The sequence below is a fragment of the Triturus cristatus genome, chromosome 11 (genome assembly GCF_964204655.1).
Source record: "Triturus cristatus chromosome 11, aTriCri1.1, whole genome shotgun sequence".
Classification (NCBI taxonomy): Eukaryota; Metazoa; Chordata; class Amphibia; order Caudata; family Salamandridae; genus Triturus; species Triturus cristatus.
The window spans coordinates 159,424,799-159,438,814 of record NC_140594.1 but is presented as its reverse complement, the minus strand read 5'-3'; the positions used below and the strand labels follow the sequence as shown (position 1 = coordinate 159,438,814).

At 42.2% G+C, this 14,016-nt stretch overlaps 1 protein-coding gene across 3 annotated transcripts in view; it reads left to right on the top strand.

The window, feature by feature from the left end:
* B3GNT4 (UDP-GlcNAc:betaGal beta-1,3-N-acetylglucosaminyltransferase 4) overlaps positions 1–14,016 on the top strand; it is a 141,193-nt gene that overhangs the window by 64,702 nt on the left and 62,475 nt on the right. Inside the window, exon 1 of one of the 3 annotated variants that reach the window (XM_085632776.1) lies at positions 10,165–10,486. The exons of 1 other annotated variant lie outside the window; for it this stretch is intronic. The gene's annotated coding sequence lies outside the window, so the exon portion shown is untranslated. Of the gene's footprint in view, positions 1–10,164; positions 10,487–11,347; positions 11,449–14,016 lie in introns of those variants that run through there. One more of the 3 variants, XM_085632779.1, reaches the window with a different exon arrangement.

Sequence of the window (14,016 nt, the reverse complement as noted above, 5' to 3'; positions counted from 1 at the left end):
TAGCACTGCCTGTACAGCTGCAATGCCCTCTTGAGAAACATTAAAATAAAGAGAGGAGAATCAAAGAAATGAAAGGAGAACTAAAAAGGAAGAACATTAAAAACTAAAGGAATGGGCAACTAACCATGACACTAAAGCGTACTGATTGTCTGGTGGATGTACACATGTGATCAGAAAATTAAGTTATTCACAGGGCAAGAGAGACAATGACTGATGAGGACTGAACCATTATCCCATGTAGTTCACTGTCATGGATGGAAGCAGAGTGTAAATGACACGCAGACAGAACACGGCAGAATAGAGTTGATGTATCTAAATGGATATATATTTATGTATATGCTGGCATGTATTATTTATTTATTTTTTTAATTAAAAGCTACTGGCAGACCACTAAGAAAAGATTACAGTTAAAAATGTCTCCCTCTACGATTTGTCACAGACAGTAACCGACACCAAAAGCATTCCCAACAAAGGTAATCTGTGATATTTCATGTAAGAAAATACTTATTTGTAGGCTTTGATAAAGAGAAACAACAATCCTCCTTTGAATGCCTATTAATTTGAACATATTTTTCACAGTCAATATGTCAGGTCTAATACGCTTATCATAACTTTTCATAATAAACAGATCAGACCTATAGTAACTACATTTTTAATAGGGAACCAATCAGACCTGTAGCTGCTATAAATGACTTATCACATAACTAACTCAGGCCTCTTGTACTGAGCATATGTTTTTCCACAAGGTAACCATCAAGCATACATTTGTAAAATAGCATAGTGTACAAAATTACATGTGACAAAGCAAAAAACTATCTCTACTAGGAGGGCCTAACAAGGATTCTGAAAGTACAAATCTTCTAAATGCACGGTTTGTTAAACGGGGTAATCCGCACCAAACCCTTGCCTCTGATGTTAATATGTGAGATTCCATTTAACAAAATATGTATCAGTAGTCTTTAGTGCAGAGTAATAACAATCTACCTTTAAATGTCTATTGACTTTAACAATATGTCAGGCATACTGCCTTTATCATAAGTTTTCATTATGAACAATCCGATCTATAACCTTTATCGTTGACTTGACACCATAACCAACTCCGATATACTGATTGGTTCTTAAGCCTTCCCATAAGGCTACCATCAGGTATGCAGCAATAAAATTACAAATTTGTACAAAGAACCATTGTTAAATCAATATAATTCCCTACTAATCGAACCTAATATGTATCACCATAGTGCAAATCATGTGTCCCCATTGTTTCTTCAGGTAGGTCACCAACACCAAAACCATTGCCTACTACAGTAATTTGTAAGATTCCATGTAACAAAATACTCACCTAAAGTCTTTAGCACAGTGTAATAACAATCTACCGTCAAAAGATTATTAGCTTTAGCAAATGCTTTTCACTATAAGTAGGTACGGTCTACTTGCTTTGTCATAACTTGTCATTATAAACAGATCACACCTAAGGAATCTGACATAACGTTTCCCAGTAAACCAATAAGGCCTCGAGTCTTCACCAGTGTCTTAACACTATTAACAACACAGGCCTACTGAAGTGTACATAAACTGGCAACCATCAGGCATACATATTAAAAATTACAAATATGTACAAAATTACAGTTGAAAAAACAATATACAGCCCCTCTCAATGGGGTCTAACAAGAATCATTCCAGTGACAATGTACTCCCAACACCAACCCCCTTGCCTTTAATGGTAAACTGTGTGATTACCTGTAAAGAAATATACCCTTCTATGGCCTGCAACATAATGCGATAACAATTCACTGTTTGAGGCCTACTGGCTTTATCATATACTTTTCATAATGAATAAGTAAGGTCTGCTGCCATTGCAGTCATTTTTCATAATAAACAGGCAAGATCTATGGCATTGGGCATAACATTTCCACGCACACCAATAAAGCTTACCAATGTTTTAATTGACTGGTCACCATAACCAACTCACGCCTACTGTACTGAATGTAAGCTTTCCCACAAGGTAACCATCAGTCATAAAATTACAAATGTATACAATATATATTTGGCAAAACACTTTCTTTACTAAAAGAGCTTTGCACATGGATTCTCACACTGCAAATCTACTATACTCTTGTTTTTTTATATGGGATAACGAATACCAAAACCAATGCCTACTAAGGTACTCTATGAGATTCCATGTAAGGATAAAACGGTCTGAAGGCTTTAATTCAGAGTAATAACAGCCCCCCCTAAATTCATATTGGCTTTAACATATGCTTGTCACAATCAATATGTCAGGCTTGTTGTCTTCATCAGAACTGTTCATAATAAACAATCAAGCATATAGCCTTTTTATCATTGGCTTGTCACCATAACCAAATCAAGCTTATTATAGTTGAGTGTAATCTTTACAAAAGGCGGCCAATCAGGCATGCAGTCATAAAAGAACAAATGTATACAAAACTACAGTTGAAGCAAAGTACTATTTCTCCTAAAACAGCATAACAAGGATTATTGTAGTGCATATCTTCTATCCCCACAGTTTGTTTGGGTGGATCATCAACACAAAAACCTTTATGCACTATGGTAATCTGTGAAATTTCATAGAACAGAATATCTGCCTATGAGCTTCAGCACAGTGTGATAATAATGCTTCCTTAAAATCCCATTGTCTTTAACATACTTTTCACAAAAAGTAGGTCAGTGCTACTGGCTGTGTTATAACGTTTCATAATCAACAGATCGAACCTATGAAATCTGGCATAACTTTTCGCAATGAACCAATGAAGCCTTTACCCTTTAACAGTGGCTTTTCGCTTTACCAAACACTGTCCAATTCAAGTGCACATGATCTGGCAAACGTCATACATAGTTATAAAATTACGCATATGTAGAAAAATACAGCTTTAAAAAAAGAGTCCCACCGCTCCCAACAGGACCTGACAAAGATTATCATAGTGAAAACCCCCAGAGTTTGTTAGAGTGGGTATTAAGGTGTGAATATTAACGGTTAGGCGATAACGAGAAGTTCCATTGAATGTTGTACACTGAGGAATTAAGCTGTTGTTTACGAGCTACGTATATTGCATGTTCATTTTGCATTCTCTCGGGCAGGGGAGGACGAGACAACTGGCGAAGAAGAGGGAATATGTGTCCTGAAGAAGCAAGACTGCTCTCCCTGAGAGGCTGCAAGGATACAACAAACTTTTTGTGTGTGCCACGTGCATCCCAAGCAGGTTAAAAGGAGTCTACAACTGGCGTAAGTTGAATTCAAGCCCCACTCCAGCCTTGACAAGGCCTCATGAAGAAGTTGAAGGCCTAGCAGAAAAGCACAGTTGGAAAAGCCTGTCAAGACTTGCTGGCCAAGCTGAAGAAGAAATACTGTGCAGTGCCATAACACCACCCTATCATTCATACAAAGCGAACACTAAAGGAAGCAACAACAGGTATGAATGCAAAAGGCAGTGACAACCAGGTATGACGCTAAAGGCAGTGATGACGAGGTACAGCATAAAAGGCAGCAAGAGCTAGATGTAACGCCAAAAGGCAGCAACAACCAGGTACAAGCAGTAAAATGTATTCACCGGCCAGACGACCTCAAAGGTGGGTGAGGTGACTCAAGAGCGAACACTGGGGTTGTGCTTGCAAGGTTGTTGGTCCCAGGAAAAGCTGCTGAAGGCAGGGGGATTTGGCAGCCAGTGGCACAACTAAAAAAAATAACTTTTTCAAGATAGCGAAGGCTTCCAGTAGCTGCCACAAGAAACATGGAGTACGGTGCTGCAGCGTTTTTTAAACTTTCGCCACCATTCGATTCCACCAAAAAACAGAATAATGGCGCCAGGTAGGCCACATGAACTGAGACCTTCAATGACTTAATAGATGCTCTGGGAGAAGTAAATGACAAGAAAATCATTAAATATTAAAAGAATCTTGCTGGTGATAGAGTAAAAGAAGTGATAAATTAAGTCTCACAGACTGAGACAATCTTGTACCATCAAATAAAAGAAGCATTAGGAGCCAAGTTCAATCCCATGCCAAACATCGACTATGAAAGGTACATTTTCAATCAAGCGACACAAGAAATTGTTGAAATGATGGATGAGTTTGTTGAGAGACATGATGCGCTTATCAAACATTGAACTTTTAGTGAATTTAATGATGAAAAAGCCATGCACCTCAGAGTCATTGATGGCTGTCTTTCAGACTTGTTCAGAAGACGCATATTGACAGAGACGCTCAGTTTAGAAAAACTACTAATGGCTGCAAGAGCTCAGGAACCAGCAGATTGGAAAGCTGTCAACATGGAAGATGGAACAGCAAAGAGTGAATCGGCACTAATCATGAAGAGCAAACACCAGCACAAAATAGATATACATAAGTAAACATTCTCAAAGAAAGGAGAACTGGGATTCTCCAAAATGGATTCCAAAATGGATTTTCCTTTCCATATTAAATCAAATGCCCAGCCATAGCACAGATGTGCATAGGTTGCAGAAAGGAAAACCACTTCACAACGGTTTGCAAAGCAAAAGAGAAACCAAGTGTGTCACGGCGAGACGAGAAAATGCAAGCCAGAAAGTTCCAGAAGCATTCTTGCCATGCCTACAAAGACAGAAAGCAACCTTAATTGCGAAAGGTGGAAACTAAACAAAGTCAATCGTCATCAAGTTCATCTAACAAAAGTTATTTGACGTCACAATCGAGCGACAGTGAAGAGGGTGAATGTGTAATGGTCATATCTGCCAAAGAGCGAAATGCACATGTAGGTCTTGCTGCTTGCAAAGAAGACGAACGAATGACAAAAACAAGTGAGTCAAAGAAACAAAAAAAATCATATGAACAATGCCCCAAGATCACACTAAAGTTCAATGGTTGCCCCACAACCTTCGTAATTGATAGCGGTGCATCAATCAATATTATGCCAGTCGAACAATTTAACAATTTGTCACCTGAACCGTGACTCAACGTGTCAAACATGAAAGTTTTCACATGGGCTGCTTTGAAACCATTGCAGAGTCAACGATCATTCACGGCGACCTTACCACATAAAAAGACGTCTTTGCAAGCCCCAATTCACGTTCTTCAAGGTACTTAGTTCAGTGCATATCTACTTAGTTTTGGAACTGCTTCTGGCATGAGACTAATATCTATCATTTATAACCTACATACGCAATCTGAAATTGTGGGTTAGTTCCCATCGTTATTTCATGGCCTTGGAAAGCTCAAGACAATGAAGGTGCAACTTCACATCAATGCAACTTCACATTCGGCCTGTTGCACAGCAACACCACAGAATAGCATTTCACCTGCAAAAAGCAGTTGATAAAGAACTAGAAACGCTGTTGAAGCACTACATCATTGATCGCTTTACTGGTGCCACGCCATGGGTATTGCCCATAGTGGTAGTGCCAAAAAAGAACAGTGGAAGTACAGCATGCATTTGCGTGGATATGTGCCAGGCCAACAAAGCAATTGAGAGAGAAAGACATCCAAAGTCTTCTCCTGTCTGGACCTAAACAAGGGATATCATCATCTCGAATTGGAAGAAAACTCTAGGTACATTACCACTGTTTTTGACTCATGTTGGTTTGGCCGGATACAAAAGGTTGAGTTTTGGAATGTCATCTGCTGCAGAAATATTTCAAGATGTCATACGCAGAATAATTCAAACTGTTACGCATGCTTTCAATTAAAACGATGACATACTAGTATATGGGACAACACGGAAGGAGCATAATAAGGCTCTCAAACAAGTATGCCAGTTACTTACAAATGCAGGTCTCACTCTATTTGCTGAAAAGTGTGAATTTCACAAAACCAAACTAAAGTTCTCTGGGCACATATTCTCTGAATGGTGGAATGACTTCTGACTCAGATAAAGTACAACCACTGTCAACCACCAAACCCCCACAAGATGTCACCATGCTACGATCCTTCGTACATCCTTGTTCAAAGTACATTCATTACTTTGCAACAGTGAGTGCACCATTGAGAAATTCCCAGTTCCAATGGTCCTCTGACTGTGACCAAAGCTTCAAAAGGATAAAGCATGCCATTGAAAACGCCACTGACATGGCTTACTTTGATCTAACATTACATACTGAGATTACTGTTGATGTGAGCCGGCTGGGAGCAATCCTTGCTCAGCATAATGGACATCCAACAGGTCAGAGACACATTGTGGAGTATGCCAGCAGAAGTCTGTCTGACACAGAACATGCCTATTTCCAGCCAGAGAAGGAGAGTCTGGCTGTGGTGTGGGCCTGCGAACACTTTCATGTGTTTCTTTACAAAAAATATTTCACAAGTGTTACAGACCACCAAGCACTGCTCCCAATATTAGGAATCTCAAAAGCTAAGATGCCCCCTCACACTGAGAGGTGGGGGTGTGTTTACAGGAGTATGACTACACAATTGTGCATAAGGCAGGAAAAACCAAAAACCTGAAAATTACTTCTCACAAGTACCATTACATCTGCACAGCTCAAAATCGAAAACAGCTGAAGAGTATATTAACTTCATTGTAAGGTCCAGCAAGCCAGTGGCCTTATCCATGGAACAGATTGTTGTTGCTACAAATGCAGATAAAGACATGCTCGCCCTTAAAGATAGCATTTCAGCGCAGTCATGGAGACGTTGTGCCCGATTCACAAAGGTAAAATGAGACGAAATCTAACTTTATGACTTTCGGTATTTACAAAGGGCATTTACGAGTAGTAAAGTTAGACTTTTGTCTCAGTTAAACTTACGTAATGGTTTTAAGTTTAACTGAGACAAAAAGTCCTTAGACTTTCGTCTCAGTTTACTTTTGTGAAGTGGGCCCAAAGTGTTCGATCTCTGAGTGACGATGTTGAATTTCAAAAAATGTGCAGGATGAACTATCAGTCACTAAAGAAAGCATTGTGTTAAGAAGCTCTAGAATCGTCATAGCCGAGAGTCTCAGACAGCAAGTCATTGAACTCGCTCATGAAGGACATTGTGGCATTGTCAAAACCGATAGAGTTGTGTGGGATCGTGTGTGGTTCCCGCACTTGGACGAGAGAGTTGAGAGGGAACTAAGGGAGTGCCACTTATGTAATTGCCTTTCCCCTACAGTGACACAGCATCCACTAACCATGGCTGATCTTCCTGCACGTGTGTTGGAAAGAGAGCCCATTGATTTCTTTGAGCCCTTTGCGAATGGGCATCATCTCATAGAAGTCATTGACGAGTATACCCGTTTTCCTCTGGTGGAGGAAATGTCATCAGCAGCACATGACAAGGTCATTGAGTGGCTGGATAACATTTTTGCAGCATGGGGTATCCCAGACATCCTTATATCTGACAATGGTCCACTGTTCAACAACGAGGAGTTTAAGGAGTTTCTAACCAGGCTTAATGTCAAGCTTTAAAAAAGTACACCCTAACGGTGTGTAACAATTATGGGCACCCTAACGAGAGTGACCCAACGCACCTCGATGGAGGGAATCAAGCGGGGTCAGGCCTTATGTTAAGCCCTCCATGCCTATTGTTCGACTCCTCACTCCACCACTGGTGAGAGTACTGCCACCTTGATGTTTGGGAGAGCTGTAAGAACCAAACTACCACAGTGGGAAACTGCATGAACTTGGAACACTGATGAAGTTCGTGCCACTAACACTGCTCGGAAACGTCAAATGAAGATGTATGCTGATTATTATTGGAGAACTCAGGAGATCATCTTCAACAAAGGCGACTGGGTTCTTGTCAAACAAAAACAAAAATGGAAACGGAAACTACATCCTCCATTTGCTGCTGAGCTTCTGAGAGTTGTGAATTGCAAGGGACGCATGATAACGGCGAAATGTAATGGAAAATCCATCACAAGGGATTCGTCACATTTCAGACATCTATCTCGACATTCATCAGCATCTGTAATCCCAGATGGGGCTGACCCACCTGACAGCCTAGATCAAACATCAACTCCTTTACCCTTGATCTCCACTCAAGATGCCTCTCAACTACCTTATACCACACGATCTTGCAGAACAGTGTGAGCACCTAGATGACCTATCAAACAAATATAATGCTGTTGTTGTTCACACATTTTTATTTAACAAGGGGGGAGAGGTAGTATCATAAGACTGTGAGCGCCAGGACCCCATGGTTCTGGGCAGACTCAATGAAAGAATGTAGAAAGCCAAAAGCTGGGTCTGGTGGCTTAGAGGACTAATTTGTCCACTTTAGAGGCCTGCGTGCAACCTCATTGTCACAGGTTCAAATCCCAAAGGGTCCACTCAGCCTTTTATCCTTCTGAAGTCGATAAAATGAGTACCATTGAGTTGGATAGCAATAAACATCTGTTATTCAACAACTTAATACCTGTTGTGGAGAATGTGCGCTTTACAAACATACATGTTATGTTAATTACGTAACCATTTGGGGAGGTGTTAAGGTGTGGTAATTAATGGTTAGGAGATAATGAGAAGTTCCATTGAATGTTGTACGCTAAGGAATAAATATGTTGGTTACAAGCTCTGTGTTAATTTTGCATGCTAACGGACTGGGAAGGACACGACACCCACCTCTAATCTAATCCTGTACTCAGAAGAAACCAATGTGTGGGTGGAGCGACGCTTCTTTTTCAGAACGACTCTAAAAGCTCTTTTTTGATGATCACAAAAGTTAAGGCAACAGTCGCACTGTCAAGCCAGACCTAAAAATGTGTTGATTAATGTAACCTGGGGTTCTCAAACACAAAACTGCACCCTAAAGTCTAAAGTTAATGACTCCCTCCCTCTCATCTGTCCTGCTGCCAGAAAAGAAATACCCTAACTTATCTAGTTATCTAAGATCCTTTCATAGCATTATAGCATCAAAATGTTGTGCGTGCTCCGGAAAGTTCAAGCTCAAGCAGCCTGATAAATAACATTATTACAGCTTTGTGGAGGGCAGGGACTTTATTTGTGAACGCACAAAACCTCCCAATCAAAACATACACTCCTATCAACAGGTGCTATCAGTCGGGTATCGTGAGGTAACTGTCGGATTTCGCCAGGAATTTTTACATACCACATACAAAAACGCACACACATTCTCTCCCCGTCTGTATTGAAAGTCCTCAAAAAATGTGGTTATTTTACAAAATATAGCATTTTCTAGCACTTTATACTCCTTAGGTTCCAAACTGCATTCCTATTCCTTTTCACTGTCCCTTGGGCCCTCTTATGTACCCTACTTGTCATATAAAGTATTTTAAGATTATATGACAGCGTGATTGTAAGAAAATCTGAAGCCCCCCCCCCAATTTTACTGACCAAGCTACGCCGCTAGCCCCCCTCCAGGCAGTGCTTCTTAATTCCCTTTTTTAGATTGATTACACGACAGCTGCGCTGTCAAGCCAGACCTAAAGAAGGACTCAAATTTGGTGTGGATACCTTCTGTGGGGGGAAAAGGTTATGAAGGTATAAACGTGAGCTACTCCTAACTTCCAAACATCCATAACAAGCATTGGCATAGCCAATAGGTCTCGCCTTTGGGACCTTATAAGTGTGTAGCCATGCAACAGTTGCATAACTAAATACTTATAAGGTCCCAAAAGCGAGACCTATTGGCTATGCCAAGCGGCCAAGCGGCCACGAAAGTGATCACGATCAAACATCAAAGCGGCCCTGCGGCTGCAAAAGTGAAAGTAATCGTGGTAAAAGCGGCGCGCGCGCCCGCACTATAGCTCTAGGCTGGCCTGGTAGCACTTTTTGGAGCCCTCTCAACAAGTCTCTCCAGACCAGCGCATGCGCTGGGTCAGGCGAGACCTAAAAAGGGCTTAGCCCCCCCGTGGGAAAGTCCTGGCAGTAAAGAGTTTAACCAAACCCAATGAATCTCACGTTGTCGGAGCACTAGCTGGTACTATAAGTCACTGGGGCACATTCTCACTAATTGGGTGAGAGTGTTGTGTCCTCGCACTATCTGGTATGATAAGTCACTGGAACACATTTTCACTAATTGGGTGAGAGTGTTGTGTCCTCGCACTATCTGGTATGATAAGTCGTTGGAGCACATTTTCACTAATTGGGTGAGAGTGTTGTGTCCTGGAGCTCAGCATGGTTTATGCGTATCATATTATTGACTCGCACTTAAGAATCTCCCCCAGCTACGTCTTTTTGTCGGTGAAACGTCGACTATTATCACGCCATCTAAAAGACCGTTTCCGTCAGCTGGGCATGTGGTGCAGCCGCGCATGCCCCGCGCGCCGCCACGACTGCTGGAGGTTTGCAGCATCCTCGCCTGGGAGCGCGCCGTACCCATGGCGACCCCGGCCGCCGCCGCGCGCGCTCATTGTCTGGCTCTGCCCGGGGCCCGTGCTGCTGGATCCTGGAGGGGTCAGCAGCTGGGATGAGGCGCCCTGAGGCAGCGCTGCATGGAGACGCCGCCGCACCTTCCTTAGACGTTTCGAAGAGTCAGAGCGCGGTCTCGCAGTTTTTTTTTTTTTTTTTACAAATCTGCCCCTGATGCGAGGCCCTTTCACCTGAGCCTCGAGCACGGCAAGGTAAGCTCTAGGCTGAGAGGAGGGGGTGTTGTGGAATAAACTCTATGGTATGGTAATTTAGGACATTCAACCCGACTTCCTATTCCAGACTGACCCGTTTAAATGTACCCGAATATCGAAACGCATCTCTCACGGGCATGGTAATAACGGTTCTCCCATCGGTGCATCCCTTCCGTCATCCCCACCCCCTCTCGTTCATTAGCACACCTTTCGTGACTTCAAATCATTTGTGTACGCCCCCTGCCTTTTCAAACAGTACCTTCAGCCACACACCCCTAGGTCAGTGTAAAAATACCGCCTTTCCCCTCCACGCCATATAAATTTTTCCGCCGTTTGAGACTAAATTAAACAAAGAAGGAAATGTATGTTTATTTGGCTCTACTCCTGTCCCCCATGTTTTATTTACTTCAAATGGCGTGCTAGCCTCCTGCGTCGTAAAACCGTACCTCGTGTTAATGTCGGCAAATGGTAAAAAAATTTTCTTACAAAATAATTGTTACTCAAAATTCGGGGTAGGCACTTGGTTCCACAACGTTGACGCATTTTCCACCTGTTGAAGGGGGAGAAGCTGAATGGAAGCGGAGCGGAGATTGTACAAAGGAATCTTCATAATTGATTGATTGATAGACCCCCCCCCCCCCCCCCCCCCCCCCCCGAAAAAATGTATGATTCCAATGCCGGTTGTACACGGTTTTGGCTTAAACTGCATTTCATTATACACCCTCCTCCAAAAGCGCACTTAGTTGAAATACCTCTTTAATGAAGTTTTGAGGCCGGCACAAGCCGCAGTTCCTTCGTGTTCCTTGATGTTTGGATGCCCTTCGTCTTGAAGGTTTGGTGGATGAATGGAGGCGTCTGTATAGATCGTGATGCACTTTCTCTTTCTGGTGTTGAGCGCGCTGAAACTATCGGGAAGGTGTTATGAGTTATCGAAAGTTCTTGTGACACTGGCAAGAGAGAAGGTCCGAAATCTCAATTCCCTTCTGTCTTCTAAAATTCTAGACACGTGTTTTTTTTTTTTTTAACGAAGGTGTGAGTTTTCATTGTTGATTAAACTGGGAAGTGAGTGGGAAATTAGCTTTGGAAAAGTGCCTCGGGAGCGCTTGAAATTCATTTGACCTTTCAATCAAGTTAGGTCCCTAGATCGTTCGTCCGCAGGTGGTCGGCAAACCTGAGTTTATTGACCCACATTTTATAAATTTCTCAAATCCGAGTGGAGGAAGAAGTTTTTTTCAAATGTATTTTGAGTCTGTATACCCGCAGTCCAGAGAAAGGCTGGCCAATACAGGACGGCAGCCAATGCTGGGCGTGGGGACTTTGTCTCCGCTTTCTTAAATATAACAAGCATTTGCAATGCAATAGGTCTCGCGTTTGCCAGAGTTTGAGCTATTGGCATTGTAAATGGCAATGTATTGTATTTGTGTTTTGAAAACCTGCAAGCGGTGCGTAAACACGCACTTTGTACTTCTAGCCATTGCTTACGAGAAGCAAGGCTGGCAGCAAAAGAGGTGCAGTTACTGGCAGGCAAAGACTATGCACCACTTGCAGGTTTTTCAAAACACAACATAACAAGCATTTACAATGCAATGGTCTCGGCAACATTATAGGTAGAGCTATTGGTATTGCTCATTTTTTTATTATTTTTGTATCCCTAAATAAATGGCAATGTCATTTCTATTGGCATTAGCTTTTTTTTGCATATGTGATACCTATTGCATTAGCAGAGAGAGAGTGAGGTAGTGAGATAGAGAGAGAGAGAGTGAGGTATTGAAATAGAGAGTGAGGTAGTGAGAGAGAGTGAGGTAGATAGAGAGTGAGGTAGATAGAGAGTGAGGTAGTGAGATAGAGAGAGTGAGGTAGATAGAGAGTGAGGTAGTGAGATAGAGAGAGTGAGGTAGTGAGATAGAGAGAGTGAGGTAGTGAGAGAGAGAGTGAGGTAGATAGAGAGTGAGGTAGATAGAGAGTGAGGTAGTGAGAGAGTGAGGTAGTGAGAGAGTGAGGTAGTGAGAGAGTGAGGTAGTGAGAGAGTGAGGGAGAGGGATGTTGTGAGGTAGTGATATATAAGCATAGAGTGATGTTGTGATGTAGTGAGAGAGAGAGGTAGTGAAAGTGAGTTAGTGAGATAGAAAGAGTGAGGTAGTGAGATAGAGAGTGATTGAGGTAGTGAGTGAGAGAGAGTGAAGTTGTGAGGTTGTGAGCTAGAGAGTGAGGTAGTGATGTTTTGAGAGAGAGAAGTTGTGAGCTAGAGAGTGGAGTAGTGAGGTAGAGAGAGTTATGTAGTGAGAAAGAGTGAGGTAGTGAAACAGTGATGTAGTGAGGGAGAGGGATATTGTGAGGAAGTGAGATGGTCGGTGGTTGAGATAAGTAATGACTGGCTGATACTGGCCTTCATTCTTGAGGGGTCCGTTGGTGGCTGGATTGTAGCCCACATAGGGAGCTGTGATGTAACAGGGCTTCAGAGACAGGTTTTGAAAGAAAAAGTAGTGTCACTTCTCGTGAATATATCATGACGTTCACGGGACACAACTGACTCATCTCATAAAATAGTTAACTATGGTAGGATATTGTTAGCATGGTCTTTAAGGCTTCCGTACTTGAATTGGGACAGCTACAGGAACTTCTCTGCACAATGAAGTAGTACTGGCGGTTCTCAAAAGGACTCCTGTGTGTCAGATGAGAGGGACTGGCCTGTATCAGCTGTAATCGAACACTTTCTGTCGGACAGTGTACGCACGCCTATGGATCATTTGAATACTTTTCATTGGACAGCCGCTGCAATTCTCAGCTTTTTTCTAATAGTTTTAAGGGACTGTGCAGATTTTTATCAGCAGGTATCAAATGAACTCTACAGTGGTGGCGCTTCTTTACAGGATTCCTGTTGTGTGATGGCACTGGCACTTATCAAATGAAATCATGGCACATCTCAAAATTATTCTGTTACTTTTAAAGTGACATCACTGCCACACTACTCGGCGCTGGCACTTCTCAGCAAAATCCAAACACTTTTCATGGGACAGCCGTACCACACTGCTAAACATGACACTACTCAGCAAGATTCTAGCACTTATAATGGGACAGTAGTATCATGCTGCTCAGCAGTGACACTTCTTAGCAAGATTCTAACACTTTTAATGGGCCAGCAGTAACACACTGCTCAGCATGGCATTTCTCGGAAAGATTCTAACACATTCGATGGGCCAACAGTACCACACTGCTCAGCACTGGCACTTCTCAGCAAGATTCTAAAACTTTTGACGGGACAGCACTACCACACTGTGTCATTTTCAGTTTTTTTCCCATCTTTTTGCTGAAGAGGAACAGCATTGGCAAAAGCCAATAGGTCTGCTGAATGTGAGACATAACGGCTACGCCAATGCTTGTTCTTTAATGCTAATACATTTATAAGCTTTTCGATAAACAAATGTTCTCGAACAGCAGCATACTGGGAGATGATGATTATAAATTCCTGCATAGTCTGTGCTCGGCAAGGAAAAGAGGATCCAGGACAGAGGATCATGTCTCTTTAGACA